This window comes from Ambystoma mexicanum, chromosome 5q (assembly GCF_040938575.1).
Source record: "Ambystoma mexicanum isolate Mex_15411 chromosome 5q, UKY_AmexF1_1, whole genome shotgun sequence".
Taxonomy (NCBI): Eukaryota; Metazoa; Chordata; class Amphibia; order Caudata; family Ambystomatidae; genus Ambystoma; species Ambystoma mexicanum.
In genome coordinates, this window is record NC_090933.1 from 712740348 (window position 1) to 712754546 (window position 14199).

Consider the following 14199-nt stretch of genomic DNA (forward strand, 5'->3'; position numbering starts at 1 on the left):
ATTTTTTACTGGTGACTTCTGAGACAACCCCTGAACATTTTTGGAGGCCCCAGCAAGATCCATCAGCTTTCCCGACCAGGTGTGGGGATTTCAGCCATACTCCCGGAGGAGTGCGGGATAACACTTGCTGACTAGTCCTAAGAACTCAAATATAGAGGAGGCACATGGACGCTGAGTTCCGAAGGTCCCCCTGGTCAAAGAACTATCTGGCCTTTAAAGGAAGACTCCAATGTCGAGAGGAGTGGAGAATCTCCTAAAAGGATACATGAATGTAGCCGGGCATGAATGCGCAGGGAGCAGGGGGGATTATCTTTATGGTGTATAGGACAAGCCCTCAAGAGGTGGAGGGCAATTGGCCATAGTAGTCTTCTATTTTAGGTCAATTAATTGATTGGGAGTAAGTGGGTGGTGGCATATCTGTGCTAGAGCAGAAGGTTGCATAGTAAGTGGCAGCCCTTGTTAGACAAGGGTTGCGTGAAGTGTAGGCAATAGGTACAGTTGTTTAATTTTTTATATTCTTTTGGTATAAAGTGTTTGAACTAGAGAAGAAAAATGAGAAAAAACATATGCTCTAGCATTTTTGTGAGTGGCAGCAGTCTATCGTGATAAGGTGGAAGTTGTCACAGTTTTCTGTTTATTGTGGCTGTGGAAATTACCGAAGGTCCAGAGCCGAACTAACGTGCAAATATCGAAAGAGATGTGTAGCGCATGCAGTGGGCACGGTCGAACGAATGGAGGAGCAACCACACTCATGGTATATGAACATAGGGCATTATTGTTAAGGTGTTGGGCCTGTGGAGAGGTCCATTTGTGTAGTAATCAAAACTAACAAGATGGGCCATTTCATGTAAGAGTAGAATGAGAGGTGTGAGAGGGCAGGGCCTCTGGAGAAGGCCAGTGTGAATAAGTCTGGGTGAACAAGTTAAAAAAAAGGGTAAGTATGAGAGTAAGTGGCTGTGTATGAGTAGGAGCAGGGGTAAGTGTAACGGGAAGAATAATTAGGAGGGGTTAGAAAGTAGAAGCGGGAGAAGAAAGTGTTTGCAAAAAACAAGAAAAAATAACATGTCATTTGATTACGTGGATGCACCTCTCAGTCATATATGTAAAAAGTTGCCCTCATTTCATAATAAAATAATGAAGTATCATTTTGAGTGGGTAAACGACACAGTGGGGAAGTGTTATCAGGAATGACCCAGGGAGGGAACTTTCGATAAGATTATTATCGACAGTATGTACTTGTACCTGTCGTATACCTATAAAGGAGCCAAGCTAAAAAAAAAGGCAAGACATTTTAGGGCTCTGGAAGGAGTACAAATAAACAAAAAATAATGGAGGAGAGGAGGAGTAGCGGAGTGTGCCACCCCCTCCATATGCAATGTACCCACTGTTGCAAACAGCTGCAGGATATACAAATCCTAGACGAGGATCTCAAGATAAGGAGAGAATAAACAAAAAGAAAGATGAGTGTGAAACTAACTCGAGGAATAAGGACGAGAAGGGGAAAATAAATATTTAGTGGACATTAAGAAGAGCACACAACAGCAACTTGACTCAGTGTTCAGGGAAGCAGAAAAGTCAATAGAAAGGGAGATAGAGAAAAAAAAAGTGAAGGAACAAGGAAAGACAGCAGACGAGCAGGGATGGACAGTAGGATTCATACAAATTAAAATTGTTAAATGAGGACAGGACTTGGTTGATATGATATGATAGGTTATTTATAATGCGCTTAATACCCAGGGGTTTCTCAGCACAGACCCGGGGATTGAACCTGTGTTGCTCCGTGTCATCTTGCTTCCAAGGCAAGCACATTGCCGCTGATCTATCCTCCTGAGTCAATGCTGATCTAGATCGTCAGATTGGGAGGACAGCAGTGATAGTGACCATAGGGATGACAAATTTGACACATGCGATCTAATAAATGTTAGCTGGGGAAGGAGAAGAAATGAAGGGGAAGAGGAAAGAGAGGAATCATTGGGGGACTGGGGAAATAGGCTTTGGAGTAGGAAGAGTAGAATGTCAGCAGCAAAAAGACCACTGTGAGGGAATAAATCCAGTGTGCAAACACAGATGCCCTTTTTGCAGAAAGCAAAGGAGAAGTCCATTAAGTACCTTGGCAGACAATGGACAGGGATAATTTGGTCTACAGTTTACCATCAATAATGGCAGGAGCGAGTAAGTGGATTTATGTTTTTGAGAAGGAGACAGCAGGGATTCTGCTGGTCATAGGAGAGATTAAGCGTTTACTGGCGGTATTCTTTGGGGAAAGAAGTGACAAAATTTGTCAAATTTAGTTCTGACATACATGATTGAGCACCCTTTAACAATTATTGAGCACACATGTGGAAAGCTCTGAGAGAGCTGTATCTAGATACGTCAGATATGGGGTCAATATTCGCATGGAAAAATGAAGCTAGATGAGGACCCTGCAGAGTATATATGGTCCATTCAAGAGATGTGGACACAGGAAAATAAACTGTCCCGGGATGACAAAATACCTTTATTTTAGCACATATATGTGCATGTTTCACTAGAAAAGATAGTTGAGATAGAAGCGAAAGGATGGTCTAAGATACACGTGCTATTGTGCACTGTTGCAAACGAAATCAGGAGTAAGATAAAGAGATAGCAGACAATGTGGTAAAAACAGAGAATACATTAGTACAGAAATAACTTGCTAAAATAAGCATGGAAGGAAGAGTGCTAGTGCTCACAGGACCAGTTGTTGTCCCATTCACCCAATGAGGGGGCTCCCAGTAGCAGTGGTAACACAGCAATGAGGATACATGTAAGCGCCATATAATCAGCAGTGAGGGATGGTGCAGGTGCAATGACAACCAGCATTTACAAACACAAAACAGCTTGGGTTTTCATATGCGGAAGAATATTCAATTACCTGGAACAGCACGCAAGTTCCAGACAGGAAGAGGATATTATCCAAGAGGAAGGGGAATTGGGTACAGAGGTATGGGGACACAGTTTGGAGCACATTGTTTTGCATGTGGCAACTTTCGTCATTTTGCCCAAACATGCCCACTAATCGCACAAGCCGGGCAGCAAGGAGTGCAGCAACATCAGGCATATAAGCAGATGCAAACACTTCAACAGATGCATGTGATACCACAGCAGCAACTGCAATTTCTGCCCTGACAGACACAGGTTATACCATCCCAGGGTGAAGCCCAAGTGCAAGGTGGGGTGATGGCGGGAACACAAGGTACAGTGAGCATACTTCAAGCACGAGCACAGACACAGGTACATGAAAAAAGTAACAGTACTGGGACAGAATGCATTGTCCCAATACGCGGGAGTGACATTGGTGGGCGGCAATCCATTCACGTCTTTTGCAAGCATATTTTCCCAATAGGGGTGCCCACAGGAAGTACAAGTGAGTCCTGTCCTACCAGTTACTTAAGACTGTGAAAAGGAGCCTGAGGTAGAAGTTCAAATAGGACAGAGGGGATCTTCCTTTCTCACAGATACTGGGGTGACAAGATCATTTATAAAAGAAGACGGATTTCCATTAACCAATAAAAATGTGGACACACAACGCTTTTCCGAGGCAATTACAAAGGTTACTCTGACTAAAGGTTTACCATTAACAATAGGGACACAGCATATTTTAGTGCCATTATTGTATTCAAAAGACACACCTATTAACATTCTTGTTGAGACTTGCTAAGCAAACTGAATGCTACAATTTCATTTTCAGAGAAGGGGATGGCAGTGTTGATACAGGCTTACTAAGCACAGAGCATGATGAGAGGGCTACCCACACATATACAGGTGTTTTTGTATGGGGTGCAGGTGCTGCTAGGATGGATACCCGGTATTGAAGGAATAGTGTTTCAATTGTCCAATGAATTTCTGTTTAGACCACAGTACCCCTCCACTGTTACTTCAGCCACACACACACTTGTATACCTAGAGGACGTAGTGGTGGGAAAAGACATGATCATATTAGTTGCTACTGATGATGACAACATGGGATGGCGCTCAATATTATGCATCGATCCCACCCTGACACTGATAGGAGTAACAGACACAGAGTTGTTTGCTACAAATGACAATGAGGAGGGAGAGGTAGTGTTTGAACTATGTCCAGTGCACATAAAAGAAAGAGCAGTGTCTCAGATGACACAATTGGTGAAGAAATAAATACAATACTTGCAGGAGGATCTGGAGAAGTTTCCAAAGATTCTATGGACAAAAGGACCCCATGATGTGGGCATACTAAAAGGAGCAGGGGCAGTACATTAAAATAAAAGAAGGAGCTCTGTTACAACGAGAAACGCAATACCCCCCCCCTCTCCCGGCAAGCAGACAAGGGAATATTTGAGACATTGCACGCCCTATGAAAGCAAGGTATAATACAGAAATCCACATCCCCTTGCAATACAGCTATCTAACCAAAAATAAAAGGGTACAGTGTGGAATTTCATACAGGATTTATTGCAACATTCTGGCTGAGGCACACTAACAGTTGTAGATTTGAAAAATTCCTTTTTCTCCATTGCCCTACACCCAGACTCCAGATATCTCACTGTGTTTACCTATGGTGGGACCAGATTCGAACATACAAGAATGCCTCCAGGGCACAGTGATGGACCCAGCATATTCAACAGAGTAATACAAAAGGATTTGAGCAATTTCCATGTTGCAAGTAAGTGATAAAATATGTGGGTGACCTTTTAGTGTGTAGCACAACAGAAGAAGAATGCAGAGGAGACTCACTGACAATACTGACATTGCTAACTGACAAAGGGTACAAAGTGGACAAAGACAAATTGCAGCATTGCCAAAAAGAGGCAGTTTACCTAGGCCAGATGGTGTCAGCAAACGGTAGAAAAATAACACCAGAGAGAGTCTAGCCAATACATACATTATCCAGACTAAAGACAGTGAAATAAATGCAACAGTTGCTAGGGCTGTGCAACTATTGCAGGGCATGGGTTTTAAATTTCTCCACCTATACCATGCCATTACTGCAAGCACTATAAGAAGCCCAGAAAAACAAAAGCAACATAAAATGGACATCTGAAATGGGTGAAAATGTTGATAAACCTATACACCAGTTAGCACATGCACCAGTATTGGCTACACCCAATTACAAAGAGAAGTTTCACTTGTTTTCCCATTCAGATGGTAAGGTAATGACAGCTGTACTAACACAAAAGAAGGGATAGGGACACAAGCCAATGGTTTATTACAGTGGATCACTAGATCCAGTAATGCAGGGGCATTTCCCATGTGAGCAAGCACTTGATGCTGCTGCATTCACAATTCCACAATTACAAGTGGGTGCCTTGTAATTTAGTATGTGAAACATGCACTGTTCGCAATAATAGAAAGGACCAAATCAGCATTGACAACTCAGGGATCTTCGGGGTATGAAGTAATACTGACAAGCCCTGCAATAGAGGTAGTGAGATGCAGAACAATAAACCCAGCAGAATTAATTGCAGAAAGAGAGGAGGGAGATTATATACATGATTGCATGGCATACACAGACAGTATTGAAGGTGACCCCCTGATTAAAGAGGAAGTGATAGAAGGGGGAGACATGTTTTTATTGATGGAAGCTCTAGTATCGACCAAAGTACAGGAAAAGGCATCCCGGTTCAGCAGTAGTGGGACACCAACATAGAATACACAGCAAAGAGGCGTTGATAGTGCACTCACAGACATGATTGCCAGCACACTACTCTGCGCAAGCAGCAGAATTAGGTGCATTAATTGAGGCACTAAATATGTCAGACGGTCAAGGGGTTAACATCTTTTCCGACTCTGCATACGTAACATCCACTGTGCATTTAGGACTGGCAAGGTGGGAAAGGAGAGGGTTCAAAAGAAGTGATGGCACACCAGTATAGCATACAGCACTATTGAGTAACTTGTAAGAAGTGTTACTACTCCCAGTAGAATTGGCTTTAATAAAGTGCCAGGCCCACACATGAGGGCAAGATTTTATTTTATTGAGTAACGAAAAAGCAGACAAATCAGCAAAAGAAGCACCATATCTACCAGAAGGGACACATATACCATTCCCTGGCAAAGGAGAAAAAATACCTCTTATGGCATTGATCAAAACTAGCAAGGAGAACATTTTAATGCAACCCCAATAGTCTAAATAATAGAATTACAGGGAGAAGCACCAGATGGTGAAAAAGAATTGTGGAAGGAAAGAGGATGTTCTTTGTCCCCAACAGATTTACCACACACAAGGTGGTAATGACAAAAAAGGTGTTGAAAGTAGCACTAGAACAGCTCCACTTTCCTGCCCGTGTATAGAATGTGCATTTGACTGCGGGATGAGTGAAGACTGGTTCATGCAAAACTTATATGAGAATGTTTCTGGATTTGTAAACAACTGTATGATGTGTCAAAGATTCCTACCAGGTCATAATTTAAGAGTAGCAAGGTGAACGCTGATGCACCCGGAGTGGCCCTTCAGCACTTGATAGATGTACCTCTTACAGATAGATGCGTGTTTTGTGTGTCCATTTTCACGTTGGCTTGAGGCTGGTTCCTGTGCCCATAATTATAACCGTTCAGCTGTGAAATTCTTGGTGATGGAGGTGTTCCCAAGGTGGGGGATCTCAGATGAAATTCATTCTGACAATGGTCAGCATTTTGCAAATGATTTGACCATAGAAAGTATGTCCGTCCTGGCAATCCGGCACAGTGCACAGTTTATCACCTGCAAGCCAATGGTTTGGTTGAAAAAATGAACCACCTATTAAAAATGTACCTTGCAAAGCTAACGCACACGCTTGGAAAATCTTGGTGCACTGTTTACCTGTTGCACTTTTTGCTTTGCTCAATTCACCTTCAAGAGATCATCATGAGATTGTTACAGGTTGGGAAATGCATGCGCCTACACCTCCATCACATAAATCTCTAACACCAATACCACTGCTAACATTCTGGGGGGAGAGTTTCACACTTATCTCACAGAACTTACAAAATTGCTTCAATATATATCCTTGCAGAAAAGGCCGTCAGCTCGGGCAGAGCAAACAAGTGATCAATGAGGACAGTTTCCCCAAGTGGTACTTCTCTATCCTGGGTACAGTGTGTATGTAAAAAGAACACATCAGGAAGTGGAAAGAGGAGCACTTCACCAGCCCTCACACAGTGATTAACGCAACACAATCTGTGAAGATTGAGGGTCGCTGAGTATCACCGACGTGCGCAAAGACAAGAGCACCACCTCCCATTGAGAAGAGAAGCAGAGCACAGCATAATGGTAAGTATTTGCAACTTTCATTAACTTTCTTTTCAGCAATAAGGCTTTATAGAAAGCCAGCAAAGTCGCAACGACAGAGTGCTTTTAAAGTCATTATCCGGAGACAGCAAATATTGTTGTGCTTTGGGAGTGTGATAATATAAACATGCATTAGTATAGGATTCATATTTTGGTGTTGAAAGAAAAAGTGGTACACAGTTAAATGGCAATTTGCATAGAGGAAAAAGGAATTTAATGGATGAAGAGTATTGTCCGAGCCTGCATACGTAACAACCTCGGGGGGTTAGCTCAGGGGCAATGTGTTTGCCTTGGAAGCAAGACGATGCAGAGCAACACAGGTTCGCGCGTTATAAATAACCAATTACAATTACAATATAAATAACCAATTACAGATCTCATCATGACAATGAAATAGGGCAACACATTTATATCTGGGAATTTCTGGTATGATGAAATGTTGTGGTTGGGAAGCTTAAGAGCAAACAGCACATGTTATATTTGCTCACTAAAACCACATGTAATAGGATCCCCCAAGCTTGTTCTGCCCGAAACTATATCATATGAGGAAGCAGGATGCTTAAAGTACCTACCCCTCTGCAAAACTAGGGGTCTTTCCCAAGGAACAAGCGTGGCTGTCCAGTGGGTGAATGAAGCGGAGCAAGTTTATGCAGATAACTATGTGCAACTGGATAGCATGGCCCAAAAGAGTCAAACAAAGAAGTTGATAATAGAATATATAACTGAAGGCCCTAACAGGGGGAGCAACAGCTTAAAGAGCATCAACAACTGCAGTGTGTGGGTAAGGAAGGGCATAGCATCCTTTGGTGTCACACAAGACCATTGATAAGAATGAAGGGAGCAGTGTGGTACGGTAGCAATGGGAGGGGGGAATAATGCAATGTTGTGCTGTAGGTTTGGCGGAGTTTGAACAAAATGTGGTCTCTAAGGTGAATGACAGTTGCAAAGCACATTGGGGAAAACACGTACATGCATTAACCTAGTTAAAAGAAGTGCATCAACAAGTATACATAAAGAGCTTTACACAGTTCCCTTTGAGTTTCAGTCCAATGGGTCTATCCATGAGGGCACTAACAACGGCTGTGCGAAGGTGATGTGGGTGATGAGGAGTGCAGCACTGACACAGTGGACAGGGGCTATAATGGATGTGTGGTGGGCCTGTGGAACGAAGGCCTACACCCAGCTGCTTCCTGATTGGGGCAGTCTTTGTGCGCTTGTCACACTGCACAGGCCTGCCCTGGTCGTGCCCCGAGGCAGCAACAACAATATGGTGCTTTAATTGAGAGAAGAATCAAGTAAGTTAAAGGAGAAAGTGTTACAACATGACAAGGAACAAGCAATACGTAGCAGGAGAAAACGTAGTAACAGTTACTGGTCGAAAAAGAGTGCAGAAAGCCCGGTGGCAATTCCAGCAGAGTATTGTCTATTCTCGAAAGCAATCACTTTCTTAGTTTCCCTATTGTTACCAGGAGTGTAGACTGCAGCCAATACTAAATGGTTGCAGTTGACGTGGTACGAGTTACTGTGACTGGCAAACTCAACAGCATAAATCCTGAATGCAGGAAAGGAGGAGCTAAGGGCACTGTGTCTGATGGCAAATCGCTATGTTCTGGATTTACTCACTGCCATGACACCCTTTTTGCCTGGGTGCCTACCTGGCTCTTAGGAATGCTCAAAGTGACTGTCCGCACGTTGGTCTTCATGCTTGTCACTTTCTGCATTGGCAAACATATTTTGTGACTATATACAAACAAACAAAGAGGAAGATTTGTGTTGCCCCTGAGTGTTGATAAGGTTTATAAAAAAAGAGAAGGGTGCTAATAAACTAATTGGGGAAAATGCAGAGGATGATATTGATGGTTGGGTCAGAACACAGCCTGAGAATTTAGAAAACTACAAGGAATTTTGTATCTCATGTCTTAAGGATTGACATGGGTGTATAATGGTGAAGAACTCATTGAATGGTTGGTCAAGAAGCTCGGGGTGACATGAAGAGATTAAAAAATATATGGATACATAAAAATAGTAGCAGAGAAGGAACTGGTGAGGGAAAAATAGTTATTGCTAGATCAATAAAAGGGGGCAATAATGTGGTAGAAATGTAAGTTCAGCGCGGTTTAAAGGTGTGAACCTATAAACTGCGGGAGGAGCACTCTGAACGGGGAGGGGGATTCCCTTATAGGCACACAGTAATTTGAACTAGGCCAGAGAATGCCCTAAAATAACAGTATTTCATGTTAAAGAAACATAAATAATAAAGATGGGTCACAAGTAAGCATATTTGATTTACCATACCATAAGGCTGAGGCATTTCAAACAGGCCTTAAAGATGCTTTTCAGAAACAATTTAATTTGCTTTGCCACAGCGGCTGGTAGCACATTGCGAATCCCATTATCCCAAGATCCCACGGTAGGAAGTGAACAATCTCTGTTACTTTCGAGGTCATAAAACAGAGCTCATGAATGCAGAGGAAAGGCAATGTATGCACATAATGTTATAATTCAGCATATTAATTTACGGAGCCTGGTCTACTGACGGTTTCACAAAACCCATGGCGGTTTCAAATTGGCCCCGAGTACATCTCTGCCTGGGAAGAAGGTTGAAGAATTCTTATGTGAAACATTAACACAGTAACTTGTTTGTGGTTCAAGGCTCTGACAGTGTCATGGTAGAAGACTTTCTCATGTGAATGTAGATGAGATGACCAGGACGAATAAAGATCCGCTGGTCATCTCAAATGTTTCAATGAATTGGTTCTATGATGTGGGAATTGGGGGTTGAATTGTGATGTCAAAACGGGAAGCTAGGGGTGGTGTGGTAAGGTTTGCGGGATGCAATCATAGAAGATCATAGAAGATAATGTACGTCCTTCTATAGGGGTATAATATTATTTCACCAATCAGATTCTTATGGGGAGACATTTAATGTTGCAAAGTGATTGATACTAATTAGTTTAGATGATTGTAAAAGCTTTTGATTTAGGGCTGTTCCTTTGACAGTGCCTTTTCATGCAGTTCCTTTCTGCATTCTATTTGAATATTGCTGTCCCAGCTGCGTCTGGGCCCCTGAATAAAGCTGCATTATTTCTTGCCAGGCGTACACTCCTTGTTGACTACTGTTGTAATTTCTTTATTTGTTAGTTCTGAGGAAGCCCCCTGAACAATGTTACAAATGGCATCAATGATGACATCACTGATTACATCACATATGATATTAATACTGTGCAACAATGCAAATGGAACGTTGGTATAAGGTAAGGGGTACCGCTTACAGTCCCATTTACAACCTCTCAAAGGTGATCAGTAGCCTTGTAATAAACTACTCCATGTGACATAAAAAGTGCTTATTGAAAAATAAATTTTGTAGTGAAGTTTTTTTGTGAATACAGCAATCAAATATTAAATAAAGAGACACAATGAATGCAGTATGGATCATAGAACTATAGAATTCTTAAGATGGTATGTTTAGGTTGTACAATGATAAGAAAGCATATCACATTCTTGAGAAATGAATTATCTGAGTGGGACCTGCTTCTTGTACTATGTATGTGCATCATGACCTCAGGGTAAACCCTCATTACCTTTTTAGTATGTATATCATGGTTTGAATGTAGTATGACCATGTGAAGTCCTCAGCTTAAAATGAATACTGTCACTGAACAAAAACATTCACCCCTGATATGTGATATCATCAGTAATGTCATTGATGATGTAATTTGTCCTGTCATCTTTGATGTCCTGGGTGTCAGTGTTAGCAATGCATGGCAGTGGCGCAAATTATGGTTGCATAGCTTACCATAACTCGTGAATTTCATGGGTTTTTCAATTTTACTTGTAACCATAACGTCCCTTTAACAAAGGTTTTCCCCGAATTTGATAGGGTATTGTTTTGTTCAACTTACCCATAACATCCCTTTAACAAAATGTTTTTCACTGAATATATATATATATATATATATATATATATATATATATATATATATATATATATATATATATATATATATATATATATATATATATTTGTCTTTTTTCAAGGAAAAAACTTTAGTTACATGGATGTTAAGGTGAGAATTTAATGCAAAACCCCTGAAATTCAGCTAAATCTACCTTAACTTTGTGCCCCCTGTTGCGCATCATATGACCACAATAATGACATCAGAGAAAACATCACTGATGACATCACTAATTGCATTACAACACTAGCCAGCATTAAGGATGGCCTTCAGCCATGGTCAGCGTGCATGGCCAAATATATTTTAACACATTAATGGCTACGAATCATGGCCTTCAGTCATGGACAATGCCCACAGTCTTCACCCATGTGCACTGTATATTTTAAAACACTGACAGGCCTCAACCATAGACTTTGGCCTTCAGCTGTGTCACTGTATATTATATAACCTAATCAGCCACAGCCATGGGCTTTAGCACTATACTGCCCAGTGGCCACCATCTTTGACTGTACTCATTATATATTCAAATATATAAAAGGACCACTAGCCATGGTCTTTGATCATGAGCAGTTTGTACATCTTTTGGCCAGGTCAACTGTATATTTTAAAATATTAATATGCTATAAGCAATCGACTTCGGAGGTGCTCACTTTGCATTATACAACACTAACCAGCCCCTATCTGTGGCCTTCGGCTGTACCCACTGTATATTGTATACACTAGCCAACCACTAGCCATGGTCTTCAAAACAATACTAGCCAGTGGCCACAGCCTTTGGCCGTGTCGACTGTATATTCTAACGTATTAATGGGCACTAGATGCAGCCTTTATCTATGGCAACTGACTACAGCTTTCAGAACTGCCCACTGTATATTTTAAAACACTGATGGGCCACTTGGCATGGTTTTTAACCATGCACATTTATATTTTGCAACACTAAATGACCACTAGCTATGGTGTTTGGTAATGGCCAGTGACTACAGCCTTCCTCATGGCCAAGTACTGTCAGGTGTATCGACTCACGTTCAAGTTATTATGCTGCAACATTTGGTGCTGTGGGCTTAGAAAATCCAAGATGGCTGAAAAACCCACATTTGCGCCAGAATCCAGGAAAACCACGCAATTTTTGCTCACGCCAAAATGGTCGCCTGACTTGCCACCCACCAGTGCGAGCGTGATGGGCCAGAAGTGCCATGAGTGAAACGTGGTGCCATAGGAAAAACAGCAGTGCCTGTTAGCTCAAAAAGTGCTTTGAAATCACCTTTGTTTCTCTGAATGCAAGCTCAAAATGCCTATTTCAAACATTGCAAGATATACAAAAATCTTACTGAACACCAGTAGACGTCTGGTAGAATGAAGTCTTGTGTCCATACCAAATCTGGAAAGATGAAGAGCCTAAAATAATGTTCATAACGAAACTGGCTGAGCTGTGGATGTCAGCAGCTTAAGTGAAATGGGATTTAAAGCCACTAAAATCGTAATGTTTCAAATAAATGAGTGACCTACTTTTGAGTATCACATAGGTTGCAACTGTTTAAATGTCATAGTTTTGAACTTAGAATCAGCATTTTAGCTGCATGTGTCAAAACTGTAAGTTAATGAAGAAAAGTGGGAACAAAAGTGACCTTTGGCTGAGGTCTGGCTTAAAGGGACTGAATTCTGCCCGGCAACTACCCCCGACAGGAGTTGAAACTTGCCCAGCAACTGTATTCACAGGCCTGGCCTGCCTTCTGCTGCCCCACCAAAAGGAGATCACAACTCTCTGATTGAATCAGGGGAGGGGTACCTGGGAGCAGGGACACAGAACAATGAACTTCCCTTTTCTCCAAGCAATTGCTAAATCAGGGGGTCGTAAATGGCTTCCTCTTGGAAGGAAATGGGAGGGGCGCTGCCTCTGTGATTCAGCTGAGCTTGGAGGAAGTGGACAAACCAGAAATTCCCCCATGTGCTTTGGGAAACCACACCCCTCTGGGCCATAGCATCATTTTAAGAAGATGGATAATTCATAGTACACAATTATCAAAAGTATATCAATAATATCATTATTCCTGTGATTTTTCTGTGCACATTTTAAGAGGTGTTAGGACTCTGTGGTATGTTCTGGGGATAGTAGTGGAAAATAGGGTATTATCAGATGCCCATATTCCTTGCACACATTTGTGTAAATTCTGGAAAAGTTTACAGATTGTGTTCTGGATGAAAAGGGCAGAATTCTGCCAGAAGTGAACACAACATCTTACGAAGACAGGGATCGGATGGTTTGGCGCTACAGAAAATATGTTAACTGGACATATAATATTAGAAAAATTGTACATAGATAAATATGCATTGGTATCAAAAAAAGATTTGTGTGCAAAGTAACAAGGGGAGTGTTCTTTCTGTATGCCATAAAAATGATGTCTCATGGCGCGGGATGACTCACAACTCAGTTCCCCAGTCAGGCGACAGAGAATCCTCTAGCCTATCAGGATCATCAGAGGGTTGGGCATAGAATGTTAGCCTTCCCACCCACTTTCAAAAGACATAAAAAGAGCCATTGAGACCCAGGTAGAGATTCACTTTCCACTTTCTTGCGAAGCACTTTGACGGACGACATCCAAATTCAGGCACTATCCAGAGACCAGAACTTAGAAAACCAGACTCCAGACTCCAGAACTTTGAAGCAGAAGGCCTACTGGAAGCTAAAAGTATTCTCAGCTGGCCTTACAATTTTGCAAACTGATTTACCCCAGACTTCCAAGGGGCACCTCAGAATAAAACAGCCGGGCTGTGCTGTTTGATTCTAGCCAAGACCTTTTGCCAGAACCAGACCCAGAGAGCAGTGCTGTATCCAGAACCGCAGACCAGACCGCTGTGCAGTGCCAAGAACTGTTGCCAGAACCAGAGATCCAGACCAGCAGAGCAGAGAGAACCACAGCTAAAGCTGTTAACCAGATCTGTGACGAGGCCCATTCCTTCCAAAATTAGGAGGGGGTATCC